The sequence below is a fragment of the Oncorhynchus kisutch genome, unplaced genomic scaffold (assembly GCF_002021735.2).
Source record: "Oncorhynchus kisutch isolate 150728-3 unplaced genomic scaffold, Okis_V2 scaffold1208, whole genome shotgun sequence".
NCBI classification, from domain to species: domain Eukaryota; kingdom Metazoa; phylum Chordata; class Actinopteri; order Salmoniformes; family Salmonidae; genus Oncorhynchus; species Oncorhynchus kisutch.
Genome location: NW_022263153.1, coordinates 5224 through 24739, shown reverse-complemented (window position 1 = coordinate 24739; position 19516 = coordinate 5224). Strand labels below are relative to the sequence as shown.

Genomic DNA, 19516 nt, shown 5'->3' with positions numbered 1-19516 from the left:
GCTGTACTGTTCAGTAGGATAATAGTAGACCAACCCAAGCTGTACTGTTCAGTAGGATAATATTAGACCAACCCAAGCTGTACTGTTCAGTAGGATAATAGTAGACCAACCCAAGCTGTACTGTTCAGTAGGATAATAGTAGACCAACCCAAGCTGTACTGTTCAGTAGGATAATAGTAGACCAACCCAAGCTGTACTGTTCAGTAGGATAATAGTAGACCAACCCAAGCTGTACTGTTCAGTAGGATAATAGTAGACCAACCCAAGCTGTACTGCTCAGTAGGACATTAGTAGGTATTGTATTGAATATATATATATATATACAGACACCTAACACTGTTGGTTGATTAGCAGGGTGGACTGTAGTTTATATAGTACAGACACCTAGCACTATTGTTGGATTAGCAGTGTTTATATAGTACAGACACCTACACTATTGTTGTATTAGCAGTGTTTATATAGTATAGACACCTAGCACTATTGTTGTATTAGCAGTGTTTATATAGTACAGGCACCTAGCACTATTGTTGGATTAGCAGTGTTTATATAGTACAGACACCTAGCACTATTGTTGGATTAGCAGTGTTTATATAGTACAGACACCTAGCACTATTGTTGGATTAGCAGTGTTTATATAGTACAGACACCTAGCACTGTTGTTAGATTAGCAGTGTTAATACAGTACAGACACCTAGCACTATTGTTGGATTAGCAGTGTTTATATAGTACAGACACCTAGCACTATTGTTGTATTAGCAGTGTTTATATAGTACAGACACCTACACTATTGTTGGATTAGCAGTGTTTATATAGTACAGACATCTAGCACTATTGTTGTATTAGCAGTGTTTATATAGTACAGACACCTAGCACTATTGTTGTATTAGCAGTGTTTATATAGTACAGACACCTAGCACTATTGTTGGATTAGCAGTGTTTATATAGTACAGACACCTAGTACTATTGTTGTATTAGCAGTGTTTATATAGTATAGACACCTAGCACTATTGTTGGATTAGCAGTGTTTATATAGTACAGACACCTAGCACTATTGTTGGATTAGCAGTGTTTATATAGTACAGACACCTAGTACTATTGTTGTATTAGCAGTGTTTATATAGTACAGAAATCTTATGTTTATTTGACTCTGATGATAAAGAAATAGAAAATATTCCTGTAAAGGTCTGTGTTAAATATTTAGGAATACATCTGTCAAAAAAACACTTCGTCAGACAACACATGAATTTCTCTCCTAAAATTAAGAAAACCAAAAATATATGTAATAATTGTCTAAAAAGAGATGTTTCTATACTTGGGAGAGTACTTCTGTCCAAGGCAGAGGGACTGTCTGGTTTTGTGTACCCCTCATTATCTTTATGTGTAAATCCTGCTACTTGTAAAGAGATCAACAAGACCTTTCTTGACTTCATCTGGAAAAATAAATCTCACAAACTGAAAGAGTCAGTCCTCTAATAAAAGAGATGAAGGAGGTCTGGAAGTGTTGGACTTTGTGACATAAATAACACTTTCAAGATCAACTGGTTGAAAAGATGTTTGATCAATACTGATTCAATATGGTATTTCATTCCAAATAATGTGTTTCATAAGTTGGGAGGTCTTCAATTTTTACTGAAATGTAATTATATTCCTGAAAGATTACCCGCTAAATTGGCTAGGTTTCACCAACCAGCTTTAATGGCCTGGAAAATATGTTTCCTGCACATTTTTTCCCCACATAAAGCTCTTTTGTGGAATAATTCAGACATGACTGTAAGGAATAAGTCCTTGTTCTACCCCAGCTGGCATGAGAGGAATATTGACTTTGTCCTTGATATTTTTGACAACAGAGGCAATATTCTCACATATGAACAATTTATAACATTGAAAGGGTTTCCAATACCTTTCAGAGAGTTTATTTCTGTGATCAGAGCCGTTCCCAGGGGTCTAACTACACTAATGAAAACCCATCTTATCTTTGGTAATGATCACAAAGTTTATCCAGAACTCAGAGCCGTTCCCAGGGGTCTAACTACACTAATGAAAACCCATCTTATCTTTGGTAATGATCACAAAGTTTATCCAGAACTCAGAGCCGTTCCCAGGGGTCTAACTACACTAATGAAAACTCATCTTATCTTTGGTAATGATCACAAAGTTGATCCAGAACTCAGATTGGAAGGTGTGGGTTTACTTGAGAGATCTTGTTGTAATAAATATATAAGACAAATTCTCTTTCTCAATGTTACTATTGCAATGATAACAAAACCACTGAAATGATTGTGATTTTTTAAATTCTTGTTGCCAAATACACAAACAAAAGTTCCAAAATTCTAAACCAAAATTCCAAATGTTTCTGATTGAATTTAAATATGTTATTAAAACCTTAGTGAATAACAACAAGAAAAACATTTTCCATTTTCCTGAATCATTATAGATTTTTTCAGAGTGATAACAATTTCACTAAAATAGTTAATTTTTTATTACTTCATTGATATTTTGTGTGTTTTAGTGTTTTCTAGTTGATACTGGTTCTGTTTTATATGATGTAACAATGTACATTGTTGGTCTGATTATACGTCACACTGACAGCGTCGCCTGAACCTAAAAGACGCACATCGCCATCTGCTGACTGGAGGGGCAACGCAGTTGAGGAACCAAACGTTTATTTTTCATTTATTTCATTAAAGTTGATTATCATATTAAGTCGTTCAAAGAGAAGCATGTGTTGATTGATTCGTTTTTAATGAGTGACAATTTAAAACAATCTTTAGATCCACTACATATTTACATTGAACCATAGTTCTGACATGGATCATTTTGACCCCAGAGGCATATCTTTTATCACAGCCAAAATGTGGTTTATTCCATTTTTCATGACTTTGTCAATCAACTTGTTCTTAATCAATCTAAATCATGGTTTAGTGTTTCTGTATCAATATGGACAGCTACAAGATTTCTCTCCTGTGTGTGTTCTCTGGTGTATAGTCAGATGGCTAGATGGAACAAAACTCTTCCCACATTGATCACAGCTATAAGATTTCTCTCCTGTGTGTGTTCTCTGGTGTATAGTCAGATGGCTAGATGTAACAAAACTCTTCCCACATTGAACACAGCTATAAGGTTTCACTCCTGTGTGTGCTCTCAGATGTACTGTCAGCCAGCTTGAGTTATTAAACCTCTTCCCACATTGAGTACAGTTATAAGGTTTCTCTACTGTGTGTATTTTCTGGTGTGATTTTAAATCTGTTGAACTAACAACTCTTTCCGCAGTCAGAGCAGTGGTAAGGTTTCTCTCCCTTGTGTGCTCTCAAGATGTACTATCAGGCAGCTTGACTGAGTAAATATTTTCCCACATTGATCACAGTTATAAGGTTTCTCTCCAGTGTGTACTTTTAGTGATTCTGATCTTAAGTAACTCTTCCCCACAGTCAGAGAAGCAATGAGATTTATTCCCTGTGGGTCTCTGCTGGTGTTTCTTGAGGTGATGTGATCTGGAGAGACTCTTCTCTGCCTCGTTAGCATCATGATGTTGATGCTCCCCAGAGGATCCACGATAGTCACGCCTCTCTACTGTGTGAACAAGTCAGACAGATGGTTAAAGGCCCACAACAGCAGAAATCCACTGTAAAAGGTGATGCCAACAGCGTAGCCATGATGTTGTACAACAATTGACGTCTGTAATGAATGTTACAATTATTTGACAATTGTCTTGAGACAGTCAAGTGAGCAACAATAGTCATATTTAGTCTTGTTTTCACATTAGTAGTAACATCAATGATTTTAGGCTAGAAAAAAGTAAAAGTTGTTGACATCCTAAGCAGTGTGCCAGATGACTTTTGATCTTCTATATAGGCCCCTATCTGTGTTTACTAAAATTGCAACAAGGGTGATGCACATGCAATTTGGATGCAGAAACCCCTCCCTTCTAATGCAGAAACCCCTCCCTTCTAATGCAGAAACCCCTCCCTTCTAATGCAGAAACCCCTCCCTTCTAATGCAGAAACCCCTCCCTTCTAATGCAGAAACCCCTCCATTCTAATGCAGAAACCCCTCCCTTCTAATGCAGAAACCCCTCCCTTCTAATGCAGAAACCCCTCCATTCTAATGCAGAAACCCCTCCATTCTAATGCAGAAACCCCTCCATTCTAATGCAGAAACCCCTCCATTCTAATGCAGAAACCCCTCCATTCTAATGCAGAAACCCCTCCCTTCTAATGCAGAAACCCCTCCATTCTAATGCAGAAACCCCTCCATTCTAATGCAGAAACCCCTCCCTTCTAATGCAGAAACCCCTCCATTCTAATGCAGAAACCCCTCCCTTCTAATGCAGAAACCCCTCCCTTCTAATGCAGAAACCCCTCCCTTCTAATGCAGAAACCACTAGTTATGGATGTTGTATATCTGACCGGAGCAAAAAGGTGAGCAGAGATTGTAGTTTTTCCACAATGTATTCTGAATATGACAACACACTATCAGTGTAAGATCAGGATGCTACTGAAGGAAACTCACATTAATCTCTGTGTCTATTCACTAATTCACCCCCGTGGGGGAAAACTCAGGGGACTTCTCATAGGCTGACAGCAGATATAGCCTCCATTTCCAGGTTGCTTATGAGTGCATTTCACACTACTTTGGATTATAATTGTAAGGTTCATTTGAATGTCCTGATTAATATAACGTTTATGTTTTTGTCGAAAATGTACTACTTTATATTTAAAAACGACTTCAACCAGTAAAATTTTCAGACAATACCCCATAATGACATCACAATACCCCATAATGACATCGCAATACCCCATAATGACATCACAGTACCCCATAATGACATCACAGTACCCCATAATGACATCACAGTACCCCATAAAAGTGAATAAAAGTTTAGAAATGCTTGCATACCAGGGAACTTTTGGCTAAACCAACTATATCATACTATGACCAATAAGCAAACTACAAACTCAATGTACGTCACAAATAGTACAGTTAGTATGAGTATTCCAACACAGCTCAGGTCTCTGGGCTGCCATTTTGTTTCTGTTTAAAACCCAGGTTGCCCCTTTAAAAAAGCCACACAACAAACAACCAATCTCCAGTTGAAACAATAACAAAGTTGTCATTATTTTTTTACTCCAATGTTTAGAAACAAATGTCAGATTTCCCCTTTAACACCACACACATCAGTCCTACAACTGCCTCTGTTTTTAACACAGTAACGGTACCTACAGTTGAAGTCCAAAGTTTACATACACCTTAGCCAAATACATTTAATCTCATCACAATTCCTGGCTTTTAATCCTAGTAAAAATTCCCTGTCTTGGGTCAGTTAGAATCACCACTTTATTTTAAGAATGTGAAATGTCAAAATATTGGTAGAGAGAATTATTTATTTCAGCTTTAATTTCATCAAATTCCCAGTGGGTCAGAAGTTTACATACACTCAATTAGTATTTGGTAGCATTGCCTTTAAATTGTTTAACTTGGGTCAAACGTTTCGGGTAGCCTTCCACAAGCTTCCCACAATAAGTTGGGTGAATTTTGGCCCATTCCTCCTGACAGAGCTGGTGTAACTGAGTCAGGTTTGTAGGCCTCCTTGCTCGCACACGCCTTCTCAGTTCTGCCCACACATTTTCTATACGATTGAGGTCAGGGCTTTGTGATGGCCACTCCAATACCAGCCACAATTGTACCCGAAGACAGGAAGTGCCTATTCCTCATCTCACCAAGGATAAACTTCAACTCAATCGCCAGTACTGGCGACATCGTGTGGAAGCTGTAGGCATTGTAAACTGGACGCTATCTATTTTCCCTTGCCATAGACAATACAGAGACTGGAGGAGGGATATTTTTTGTGTGTTTTTTTGTGAACAGTTTTCCTTGGGATTTTGCCTCCTACACACGTTCTGTTATAGTCACAGCCATGATGTAACCAGTTTTAGAGACTTCAGAGTGTTTTCTATCCACACATACTAATCATATGCATATACTATATTCCTGGCATGAGTAGCAGGACGCTGAAATTTTGCGCGATTTTTAACAAAAAGCTGCAAAAATTCGCAGCCTCTTTAAGAGGTTTTAAAGAATCCCACGGGGAGTCTTCAGACACGCCCCCAACATCAGTCAAATGGTGGTGAGGTCTGATCTTCCACCAGAGCCACGTAGTACTTTCCTACAAGGTTCGTTACACTGCTAGCTGGTAGGACTCCTTTGCTGGATTAGACTATAGCTGAGATCCCAATACCCATGTAAACATAGCTAAACATAGCTTACTGATAGATCAACGAGGTCAGATCCCAATACCCATGTAAACATAGCTTACTGACAGATCAATGAGGTCAGATCCAATACCCATGTATTGCGAACAGGTTGATTGTGGCGGTAGTCGTTTCGATGGAGAATAACTTTACAGTTATTTTGACCGCGGTGGTTATTGAAGTCGTGGTTTCGTGGAAGAAACCGTTGTTGTGCATCATCTTTCAACGCTCCAATACCTGATAAGGACCAAACCTGTTTAGGCTTTTTGGGAATTTAACTTCAATGAACCTGAAAGTGTTCATAGTAGAAACATCTGTTGTGTTGGTAGAATGTGGAAAGACCCACCTCATTGGTTAATATTCCCTGTAGTACAAACATCTGTTGGGTTGGTAGAATGTGTAAAGACCCACCTCATTGGTTAATATTCCCTGTAGTAGAAACATCTGTTGGGTTGGTAGAATGTGGAAAGACCCACCTCATTGGTTAATATTCCCTGTAGTAGAAACATCTGTTGGGTTGGTAGAATGTGTAAAGACCCACCTCATTGGTTAATATTCCCTGTAGTAGAAACATCTGCTGGGTTGGTAGAATGTAGAAGTAGGTTTTAAATTCATACTTATTACAAATCTGCAGTTGTCTGACTATTATATTATTATTTAATGAAAGAAATGTAAAAATTCACTTTTTGTCTGGAAATAAAATAAACATTTATCTGCGTTAACCACTCCAGTCAACAGATGGCGATATGCGTTTTTCAGGCGATGCTATCAGAGTGACGTATAATGTAGTGGACGGGACGCTTCTTCAACAACATCTCGTCAGCCACCTCGGTAGCTTCCTAGCGGAAACGTTCAAGCTGTTCAGACTGCTTCGGTCTATATTTACTTCTGTATTTGGAACATAATTCTGTCTTTTAACTAGTTTCCCCATTTCATGTCATATTTCCGTTTAGTCAGGTAACGGTAGCTGGCTTGATAAATGAGCCTATCACTAGGCTAGTCGCTAACTAGCTAGGTTAGCTGGCTAACATCCCCGACCATGAGCTCAGCAAGCTGCTGCCCTCCTGCTAAAAAAGAGGTCTGCTGGAAGGAGAAAGAAGGTATTTGGCTGAACGTTGTCGTGAAAGAGGAGAATGAAGAGGAGGATGTCACAGTAAACGAAGAAGTAGAGGGTGAGGCTGTTACACAGAAAGAAGAGGAAGAAAACGATGATACTTTTTTGGAGTGAATGAAGGAGAGATAACTGTCATATTGAAGGAGGAGGAGAGGGAAGAAGAGGAGGAGACAGAAGATCTGAGTAACACCAGTAAGTCCTGTCTTGAAAATAGTTGTTGAACTGATACGTGGTTTTAAAACGGCATTCTACTCTAGTTCTGAGCTTAAATGCTGTGTTTTAATGTAGGAATTGATAAAGCTACACTGTAAGATGTGAATAGCATCAAGAAGCTGGTCAACAACAAAACTTTAACAATGGATTTGCACCCAAAATCACAACTTAAATGTCTCACGGAATGGACTTGCCTTCATTCAATACTGCAATTCCTGGAGGCGATTTCCAGCCCACCGTTGTCTGCGGTCAAGTGAGCCGACAGTCGCAAAACGCGGTCAGGCCATCTGCTCGTCGGTTTCTTCCTGAATTTGCGTGCGCGAATACACTTTACGGAATGGCGTTTTTTTCAGGTAGGGAAACTGAGTTGAATGGACTCTCATGCACAGGTAGTCGAGACGATGGCTACAAATCATTACAAGCAAACCGTTTGAAGCACACTTATTCAATCTTCCATCATAAAAATGATACCAAATCGTTTATTTAATTTCCGCGTTATCATAAAGTACTTAATCATTGCTAGAGTGTCAAGCGTAGGCTGGACTGGTGTAAACGCTACAACATACAATGACATTCTAGACCATTCTATAGGCCTCTCTGACTAAGAACCACACAGAGACCTGCATTTTGTAGTGGCTTTAATAACACTTGTGAAAAGTGACTTCAGGTGATTGAGGGATCTAGTCTAGATTAAACGTCATAGGAAGTTTTATCATATGAAGGTTTCATTCAGGTCTCTGTTTAATTAAATCATCTGTTTGTCTTTGACAGGAGAGAGACCAGACTCTCCTTCTGACAGCAGGAAGAGTCCTTCAGGGAAACCAGACCCCGAGACGTCCAAACCAGCAGGACGACATCACTGCTCCCAGTGTGGAAAGAGTTTTACTCAGTTAGGGAGCCTGAGAACACATAAGAGAATACACACTGGAGAGAAGCCTTACCACTGTTCCCAATGTGGAATGTCGTTTACCCAGTTAGGGAGCCTGCAAACGCATGAGAGGGGACACACAGGGGAAAAGCTTTTCCAATGTTCCCATTGTGGAAAGAGTTTTGGCCAGGTAGGAAACCTGAACAAGCATGAGAGGACACACACAGGTAAGAAGATGTACCGCTGCTCCCATTGTGGAGAGAGATTTACCCGGTTAAGGTACCTGAAAGAGCATGAAGGAATACATACAAATACACAGGAGGAGAAGACATACCACTGCTCTCATTGTGGAAAGACCTTTTCCCAGTCAGAGAACCTGAAAACACACGAGAGAATCGAGAGGCTGTGTTCTGACTTGTGTTTTTGACTGAGAATGTGTGTGTTTGTTTGGGCTGTCAGACTTGAGTTCACTTTGTGTAATGTTAGTGCACTATTTTTAATTGTGATTAATCCATTGTCTGAAAGGGTTAAAAACACACTGAAAACATCCAGAATACATCCTATATACAGCTACAATCTACAATGCCATGTAAACACAAGATGACATTGAGGTTAAATAAAGTGTGATTTATCAATGGAACATATTTTGACACGTCCACTGTGTGTCTCTGTAGAGTCATAATATCCATAACAACTAGAGGTCAAACAGGGAGATGGTTCCATTCATTTTCCCCACAGGGCTGTGTTTTGTTTAGACTCACCCTGGTGTGATGTTTTGATAACCATGTAAACCTCTCTGGGACAAGGTGACTGAGGACACAGTGTGTTGTCAATGTATTGTCATGTTTTTAAAATGGTACAAATGCCTTTATTTTAGCTGGACCCCAGGAAGAGTAGCTGCTGCCTTGGCGGGAACTAATGGGGATCCATAATAAACCCCAGGAAGAGTAGCTGCTGCCTTGGCAGGAACTAATGGGGATCCATACATAATAAACCCCAGGAAGAGTAGCTGCTGCCTTGGCAGGAACTAATGGGGATCCATAATAAACCCCAGAAAGAGTAGCTGCTGCCTTGGCAGGAACTAATGGGGATCCATAATAAACCCCAGGAAGAGTAGCTGCTGCCTTGGCAGGAACTAATGGGGATCCATAATAAACCCCAGGAAGAGTAGCTGCTGCCTTGGCAGGAACTAATGGGGATCCATAATAAACCCCAGGAAGAGTAGCTGCTGCCTTGGCAGGAACTAATGGGGATCCATAATAAACCCCAGGAAGAGTAGCTGCTGCCTTGGCAGGAACTAATGGGGATCCATAATAAACCCCAGGAAGAGTAGCTGCTGCCTTGGCAGGAACTAATGGGGATCCATAATAAACCCCAGGAAGAGTAGCTGCTGCCTTGGCAGGAACTAATGGGGATCCATAATAAACCCCAGGAAGAGTAGCTGCTGCCTTGGCAGGAACTAATGGGGATCCATAATAAACCCCAGGAAGAGTAGCTGCTGCCTTGACAGGAACTAATGGGGATCCATAATAAACCCCAGGAAGAGTAGCTGCTGCCTTGACAGGAACTAATGGGGATCCATAATAAACCCCAGGAAGAGTAGCTGCTGTCTTGGCAGGAACTAATGGGGATCTATAATAAACCCCAGGAAGAGTAGCTGCTGCCTTGGCAGGAACTAATGGGGATCCATAATAAACCCCAGGAAGAGTAGCTGCTGCCTTGGCAGGAACTAATGGGGATCTATAATAAACCCCAGGAAGAGTAGCTGCTGCCTTGGCAGGAACTAATGGGGATCCATAATAAACCCCAGGAAGAGTAGCTGCTGCCTTGGCAGGAACTAATGGGGATCCATAATAAACCCCAGGAAGAGTAGCTGCTGCCTTGGCAGGAACTAATGGGGATCTATAATAAACCCCAGGAAGAGTAGCTGCTGCCTTGGCAGGAACTAATGGGGATCCATAATAAACCCCAGGAAGAGTAGCTGCTGCCTTGGCAGGAACTAATGGGGATCCATAATAAACCCCAGGAAGAGTAGCTGCTGCCTTGACAGGAACTAATGGGGATCCATAATAAACCCCAGGAAGAGTAGCTGCTGCCTTGACAGGAACTAATGGGGATCCATAATAAACCCCAGGAAGAGTAGCTGCTGTCTTGGCAGGAACTAATGGGGATCTATAATAAACCCCAGGAAGAGTAGCTGCTGCCTTGGCAGGAACTAATGGGGATCCATAATAAACCCCAGGAAGAGTAGCTGCTGCCTTGGCAGGAACTAATGGGGATCTATAATAAACCCCAGGAAGAGTAGCTGCTGCCTTGGCAGGAACTAATGGGGATCCATAATAAACCCCAGGAAGAGTAGCTGCTGCCTTGGCAGGAACTAATGGGGATCCATAATAAACCCCAGGAAGAGTAGCTGCTGCCTTGGCAGGAACTAATGGGGATCTATAATAAACCCCAGGAAGAGTAGCTGCTGCCTTGGCAGGAACTAATGGGGATCCATAATAAACCCCAGGAAGAGTAGCTGCTGCCTTGGCAGGAACTAATGGGGATCTATAATAAACCCCAGGAAGAGTAGCTGCTGCCTTGGCAGGAACTAATGGGGATCCATAATAAACCCCAGGAAGAGTAGCTGCTGCCTTGGCAGGAACTAATGGGGATCCATAATAAACCCCAGGAAGAGTAGCTGCTGCCTTGGCAGGAACTAATGGGGATCCATAATAAACCCCAGGAAGAGTAGCTGCTGCCTTGGCAGGAACTAATGGGGATCCATAATAAACCCCAGGAAGAGTAGCTGCTGCCTTGGCAGGAACTAATGGGGATCTATAATAAACCCCAGGAAGAGTAGCTGCTGCCTTGGCAGGAACTAATGGGGATCCATAATAAACCCCAGGAAGAGTAGCTGCTGCCTTGGCAGGAACTAATGGGGATCAATAATAAATACAAATACTTGTATCAATATATTCGTCTCCTTTTACTCTCTGCTTCAAATATGCTAATTAGCATCAAAGTAGACGACATGCAAGACTACAAATCCCTGCAAGCTCCTGCAAGTCATCTCTAGCCAACACCTTTCACAGAACAGTTCACAAAATTGTCCATTGAAATACATGTTGACAATTTAATCATTGCTACATTAAGGCCTGATTGGTGGAGTGCTGCAGAGATGGTTGTCCTTCTGGAAGGTTCTCCCGTCTCCACAGAGGAAATCTGGAGCTCTGTCAGAGTGAACATTCGGGTTCTTGTTCACCTCCCTGGCCAAGGCCCTTCTCCCTCGATGTCTCAGTTTGGCCGGGCGGCCAGCTCTAGAAAGAGTATTGGTGGTTCCAAACTTCTTCCATTTAAGAATGATGGCGGCCATTGTGTTGATGGGGACCGTCAATGCTGCAGACATTTTTGGTACCTTTCCACAGATCTGTGCCTCGACACAATCCTGTCTCAGAGCTCTACGGACAATTCCTTTGACCTCATGGCTTGGTTTTTGCTCTGACATGCACTGTCAACTGTGGGACCTTATATAGACAGGTGTGTGCCTTTCCAAATCATGTCTAATTTATTGAATGTACCACAGGTGGACTCCAATCAAGTTGTAGAATCATCTCAAGGATGATCAATGGAATCAGGATGCATCTGAGTTCATTTTCGAGTCTCATAGCAAAGGGTCTGAATACTTAAGTAAATACATTTGCAAAAATGTCAAATCTGTTTTTGGTTTGTTATTATGGGGTTTTGTGTTTAGATTGATGAGGGGAAAAACATATTACATTTTAGAATGAAGCTGTAACGTAACTAAATGTGGAATAAGTGAAGGGGTCTGAATACTTAATGAATACACTGTATACCACTGGAAGTGGTTTCTATCATTGGCAGTTTTGTACACAGTCAGGTGATACGTGGTATAGAAAGTCCAATCTTAGGAGAGAACATGGGAGGCACTATACTGTGTGTCTGCAGGTGTTTTATCTGGTCAAAACCACTGACACAGGTGCCCCTCCACCCTCTGGTGGGATGGATCATGTCTACAGAGAAACCTACATTCAAATACTTAGATGTGTGTGTATTGGGTATATGTTGTGAAATGATTAGATATTACTTGTTAGATATTACTGCTGTCGGAGCTAGAAACACAAGCATTTTGCTACACCTGCAATAACATTTGCTAAACACGTGTATGTGACCAAAAAATTTGATTTTGATTTTGAAATAAATGTCCTATTTATCAAAGGTGCTTTTGGCTGGTGTCAAAATGACTCCAAAGGATTTGAATTTGTTAAAAGTCCATATTGATACAGAAACACTAAACCAGGATTTAGATTTATTAAGAACAAGTTGATTGACAAGTCATGAAAAGAATAAACCATATTTTGGCTGTGATAAAAGATATGCCTCAGGGGTCAAAATGATCCATATCAGAACTATGGTTCAATGTAAATATGTAGTGGATCTAAAGTTTGTTTTAAATTATCACTCATTAAAAACGAATCAATCAACACATGCTTTTCTTTGAACGACTTAATATGATAATCAACTTTAATTAATAAAAAATAAACGTTTGGTTCCTCAACTGCGTTGCCCCTCCAGTCACCAGATGGCGATGTGCGTCTTTTAGGTTCAGGCGACGCTGCCAGTGTGACGTATAATCTAGTGGACGGGACGCTCCTTCAACAACAACAGTTAGACACTTCGGTAGCTTTATAGCAAACATAGCTACAACATTCACTCTCTTTACACTGTTTTGGTGTATATTAGTCGCTGTGTATTAAACACACTTCTGTCGTATGTACGTGTTGGCCCATTTAATTATATATTTACGTTGTTTGTCAGCTAGCTGGTTTGCTAAATTAGCTTAGAACTAGGCTAGTTGCTAATGCTAGCTAGCGAACATCTCCGACCATGAGTTCACTAAGCTACTCTCCTCCTGCTAAAGAAGAAGAGAAAGACGTTTCAGTGAAAGAAAAGGAAGACTCGTTCAGAGTGAAAGAGGAGGAGGATGTTACAGTAAAAGAAGAGGAAGCGGAGAGAGAGGAGGATGCAGTTTATGGAGTGAAAGAGCCATCTTTGTTATTGTTTGAACTGCAGATTGGTTGATCGATTGATTTGGCTTTTTAAAAGGGACAACCTAGGATTTAAACAGCAACAAAATGGCTGCCATGAGACTTGGTTTAGTAAACAGCTGTGGGATGGGGTCTGGAGAAATGTAACCACTCTCACATTCATAGAGAAAGCTATTGTAGCAACCTCAACCCAAAACCTAGCGACCTCATCAAGAAGTTCAGACATCTTTTCGTAACATTTCTAAAGTGTTGGCTTGACAGTCACTGGACCAGGTTTGAGTTCAGCTCAGGACTTCCCCCCGAATTCACTACACTATGAATACGTTTATAATGTTACTGTCTGCTTGATTTACAGTAGCGTCTCGTTACTCTGTTTGGACACGGAGATACTTAGCTCATGTGTAGAGAACTGTTACTTAATGGACAGGCTATTGTACAACACACAGAGCTATTTTCCTTCATTCAGGACATTTAGAATGACAACACATTACAGAGGAGCCTAGTGGGATTATTCACACAATTATCTGGTGATCAGGTTATGAAATGTCATGACAAACACATTTTAGTTTCCATGTTTCACCTGAAATATTAAATTATTTATAATCCTATGTCTATGTTATTGTTAGGTGAAGTTATGGGTCCTACAGTAGGTCTATGTTATTGTTAGGTGAAGTTATGGGTTCTACAGTAGGTCTATTTTGTTGTTAGGGGAAGTTATGGGTCCTACAGTTGGTCTATGTTATTGTTAGGTGAATTTATGGGTCCTACAGTAGGTCTATGTTGTTGTTAGGGGAAGTTATGGGTCCTACAGTAGGTCTATGTTATTGTTAGGTGAAGTTATGGGTCCTACAGTAGGTCTATGTTGTTGTTAGGTGAAGTTATGGGTCCTACAGTAGGTCTATGTTGTTGTTAGGTGAAGTTATGGGTCCTACAGTAGGTCTATGTTATTGTTAGGTGAAGTTATGGGTTCTACAGTAGGTCTATTTTGTTGTTAGGGGAAGTTATGGGTCCTACAGTAGGTCTATGTTATTGTTAGGGGAAGTTATGGGTCCTACAGTAGGTCTATGTTATTGTTAGGTGAAGTTATGGGTCCTACAGTAGGTCTATGTTGTTGTTAGGTGAAGTTATGGGTCCTACAGTAGGTCTATGTTGTTGTTAGGGGAAGTTATGGGTCCTACAGTAGGTCTATGTTGTTGTTAGGGGAAGACAATATGACTTATTGCTCACTTGATTGTCTTAAGACAATTGTCAAATAATTTTAACATTCTTTTACAGACGTCAATTGTTGTACAACATCATGGCTACGCTGTTGGCATCACCTTTTACAGTGGATTTCTGCTGTTGTGGGCCTTTAACAATCTGTCTGACTTTGTATTTCACACAGGGGAGAGATGTGACTATCGTCGATCCTCTGGGGAGCCTCAACAACATCATGAAGCTGACGAGGCAGAGAAGAGTCCCTCCCGATCAGAACACCTCAAGAAACACCAGTGGAGACCAACAGGGAAGAAATCTCACTGCTGCTCTGACTGTGGGAAGAGTTACTTAATTAAGATCAAATTCACTAAAAGTACACATGAGAATTCACACAGGAGAGAAACCTTATAGCTGTGATCAATGTGGGAAGAGTTTTACTCAGTCAAGCAGCCTGTTATCTCACCAGAGAACACACACTGGAGAGAAACCTTCTAGTTGTGAACAATGTGGGAAGAGTTTTACTACATCCAGCCATCTGATTGTACACCAGAGAACACACACAGGAGAGAAATCTCATAGCTGTGGTCAATGTGGGAAGAGTTTTACTATATTTTACTATACCTAGCAATCTGATTTGTACACCAGAGAACACACACAGCAGAGAAACCTCATAGCTGTGGTCAATGTGGGAAGAGTTTTACTATATTTTACTATACCTAGCAATCTGATTTGTACACCAGAGAACACACACAGCAGAGAAACCTTATAGCTGTGGTCAATGTGACAAGAGATACTCTGATAAAAGATCTCTGATCAAACATCAGAAAATACATTAATGAAGGAGTTGTTTCATGATATCAATGAATTAATGACACAATGTAGAATGTTTAAACATAGTAGTAGGAGTATTTTAATGATGTCACAATGTAGAATGTTTAAACATAGTAGGAGTATTTTAATGATGTCACAATGTAGAATGTTTAAACATAGTAGGAGTATTTTAATGATGTCACAATGTAGAATGTTTAAACATAGTAGGAGTATTTTAATGATGTCACAATGTAGAATGTTTAAACATTGTAGTAGGAGTATTTTAATGATGTCACAATGTAGAATGTTTAAACATTGTAGAAGGAGTATTTTAATGATGTCACAATGTAGAATGTTTAAACATTGTAGTAGGAGTATTTTAATGATGTCACAATGTAGAATGTTTTAACATTGTAGTAGGAGTAGTTTAATGATGTCACAATGTAGAACACTAAACGTTTTCCCCCTGTTCAATTGATTTCTGCATGATATGGATATTAGCCTCAGGGGGAAAATCCAGGCTCTGAATTGAAAGAGTGATATTTATATGATATAACAGAAAGTGACTCACACAAAAAGAGCTGTGTTACACTTACAGCATTGGTGACCCACTGGAATCAAAATGTAGCTAGATGTTTTCTACAAGTTGTCCTCTAACCAGTGATGTGCACATTATTCACAGATTCCATGTGGTTTTTGAGCTGTTAGTTTTAACAGGACAACCTCATCTCCAGACTCTCACACAAATGATTTCAACATGATATCGATGAGGGATGAAAAATAAGTGTTGTGTTCCTTTGTTTAATGACCTCTAAATGTAAATGCATCTCTCCAAAATGTAGCTGACTGTCTTCTGCAGGTTGTCCTCTAACCAGGGAGGTAAAATATATCTCCCATTTCCATGTGTTTTTTAGTCGTGTTAGTTTCAACAGCACCAACAACCTGATTTCCCCCCTAATTGATATCAGTGATTTATTGCTACTTGTCAGAACAAATCAAATCAATCAAATCAAATGTTATTTGTCACATACACATGGTTAGCAGATGTTAATGCGAGTGTAGCGAAATGCTTGTGCTTCTAGTTCCGACAATGCAGTAATAACGAACAAGTAATCTAACTAACAATTCCAAAAAAACTACTGTCTTATACACAGTGTAAGGGGATAAAGAATATGTACATAAAGATATATGAATGAGTGATGGTACAGAGCAGCATAGGCAAGATACAGTAGATGATATCGAGTACAGTATATACATATGAGATGAGTATGTAAACCAAGTGGCGTAGTTAAAGTGGCTAGTGATACATGTATTACATAAGGATGCAGTCGATGATATAGAGTACAGTATCTACGTATGCATATGAGATGAATAATGTAGGGTAAGTAACATTATATAAGGTAGCATTGTTTAAAGTGGCTAGTGATATATTTACATCATTTCCCATCAATTCCCATGATTAAAGTGGCTGGAGTAGAGTCAGTGTCATTGACAGTGTGTTGGCAGTAGCCACTCAATGTTAGTGGTGGCTGTTTAACAGTCTGATGGCCTTGAGATAGAAGCTGTTTTTCAGTCTCTCGGTCCCAGCTTTGATGCACCTGTACTGACCTCGCCTTCTGGATGACAGCGGGGTGAACAGGCAGTGGCTCGGGTGGTTGATGTCCTTGATGATCTTTATGGCCTTCCTGTAGCATCGGGTGGTGTAGGTGTCCTGGAGGGCAGGTAGTTTGCCCCCGGTGATGCGTTGTGCAGACCTCACTACCCTCTGGAGAGCCTTACGGTTGAGGGTGGTGCAGTTGCCATACCAGGCGGTGATACAGCCCGCCAGGATGCTCTCGATTGTGCATCTGTAGAAGTTTGTGAGTGCTTTTGGTGACAAGCCGAATTTCTTCAGCCTCCTGAGGTTGAAGAGGCGCTGCTGCGCCTTCCTCACGATGCTGTCTGTGTGAGTGGACCAATTCAGTTTGTCTGTGATGTGTATGCCGAGGAACTTAAAACTTGCTACCCTCTCCACTACTGTTCCATCGATGTGGATGGGGGGGTGTTCCCTCTGCTGTTTCCTGAAGTCCACAATCATCTCCTTAGTTTTGTTGACGTTGAGTGTGAGGTTATTGAGTGTGAGGGAGTACAGGAGAGGGCTCAGAACGCACCCTTGTGGGGCCCCAGTGTTTAGGATCAGCGGGGAGGAGATGTTGTTGCCTACCCTCACCACCTGGGGGCAGCCCGTCAGGAAGTTCAGTACCCAGTTGCACAGGGCGGGGTCGAGACCCAGGGTCTCGAGCTTGATGACGAGCTTGGAGGGTGCTATGGTGTTGAATGCCGAGCTGTAGTCGATGAACAGCATTCTCACTTAGGTATTCCTCTTGTCCAGATGGGTTAGGGCGGTGTGCAGTGTGGTTGAGATTGCATCATCTGTGGACCTATTTGGGCGGTAAGCAAATTGGAGTGGGTCAAGGGTGTCAGGTAGGGTGGAGGTGATATGGTCCTTGACTAGTCTCTCAAAGCACTTCATGATGACGGATGTGAGTGCTACGGGGCGGTAGTCGTTTAGCTCAGTTACCTTAGCTTTCTTGGGAACAGGAACAATGGTGGCCCTCTTGAAGCATGTGGGAACAGCAGACTGGTATAGGGATTGATTGAATATGTCCGTAAACACACCGGCCAGCTGGTCTGCGCATGCTCTGAGGGCGCGGCTGGGGATGCCGTCTGGGCCTGCAGCCTTGCGAGGGTTAACACGTCTAAATGTCTTACTCACTTCGGCTGCAGTGAAGGAGAGACCGCATGTTTTCGTTGCAGGCCGTGTCAGTGGCACTGTATTGTCCTCAAAGCGGGCAAAAAAGTTGTTTAGTCTGTCTGGGAGCAAGACATCCTGGTAAAGTGCTCCTGCATTTTAAAAGGTGCTTGTTTAAGTAATGTGATTATTGTTGCAGATGTTTGTGCAGATGGTACATTTTATGTTTAGGTTTTCAGTATCACAAATGGTTTCTGCATATTGGTTATTGATTTGGACACATTAAAACTGTGTTTTGACATTGGGCTGAACCACCAGCTAAATGTCATTGAAAAGACGTTGAAAAGAAGACGATACCCAACGTCCAATATACGTTTGGTTTTAAATGTTTATTTTCAGGTTGTTGTTAATAATGACTTGAAAACAACTTAATTTCAAAGTTCTTGCAGTTTAGACACATTGACTGTTGTGGGAAATATTGAATCAACTATTTCACCAAACCAGAACCTGTGAATTCAACTAGATAATACCCAATAATACACTATATACTGTTACGGTTTTCTAAGTGTGGTGAAGGAGAGTCGGACCAAACTGCAGCTTGTCGATTGCGATCCATGTTTATTTAAACAAACGTAAAACACGACTAAACATGAACACTACAAAAACAATAAACGAAACGAAAACCGAAAACAGCCTATACTTGTGTCAACTAACATAAACAAGGACATCAAGACAAATAGGACAATCACCCACGACAAACTCAAAGAACATGGCTGCCTAAATATGGTTCCCAATCAGAGACAACGATAAGCACCTGCCTCTAATTGAGAACCACTCCAGACAGCCATAGACCTTGCTAGATAACCCCACTAGCTACAATCCCAAATACATACACACCAAAACCCCAAGACAAAACACACCACAATACAAAAACTCCATGCCACACCCTGGCCTGACCCAATACATGAAGAAAAACACAAAATACTTAGACCAGGGCGTGACAGAACCTCCCCCCTAAGGTGCGGACTCCCGAACGCACCTCAAAACAATAGGGAGGGTCCGGGTGGGCGTCTGTCCATGGTGGCGGCTCCGGCGCGGGATGTGGAACCCACCCATATAGCCTATACAGTCTGATCCTTACATAACATTCTAACCACTAGGCTGCTGCCCCAATAATACACTATATACATGTAATATAGCCTATACAGTCTGACCCTTACATAACATTCTAACCACTAGGCTGCTGCCCCAATAATACACTATATACATGTAATATAGCCTATA

At 41.0% G+C, this 19516-nt stretch overlaps 1 long non-coding RNA gene across 1 annotated transcript; it reads left to right on the top strand.

The window, feature by feature from the left end:
• The first annotated feature begins 6992 nt into the window (after positions 1-6992).
• LOC116365214 (uncharacterized) lies at positions 6993-9087 on the top strand. The gene is made up of 2 exons (XR_004208081.1): positions 6993-7554; positions 8347-9087. It is a non-coding gene; the product is annotated as an uncharacterized LOC116365214 (long non-coding RNA).
• The last annotated feature ends 10429 nt before the right edge of the window (positions 9088-19516 follow it).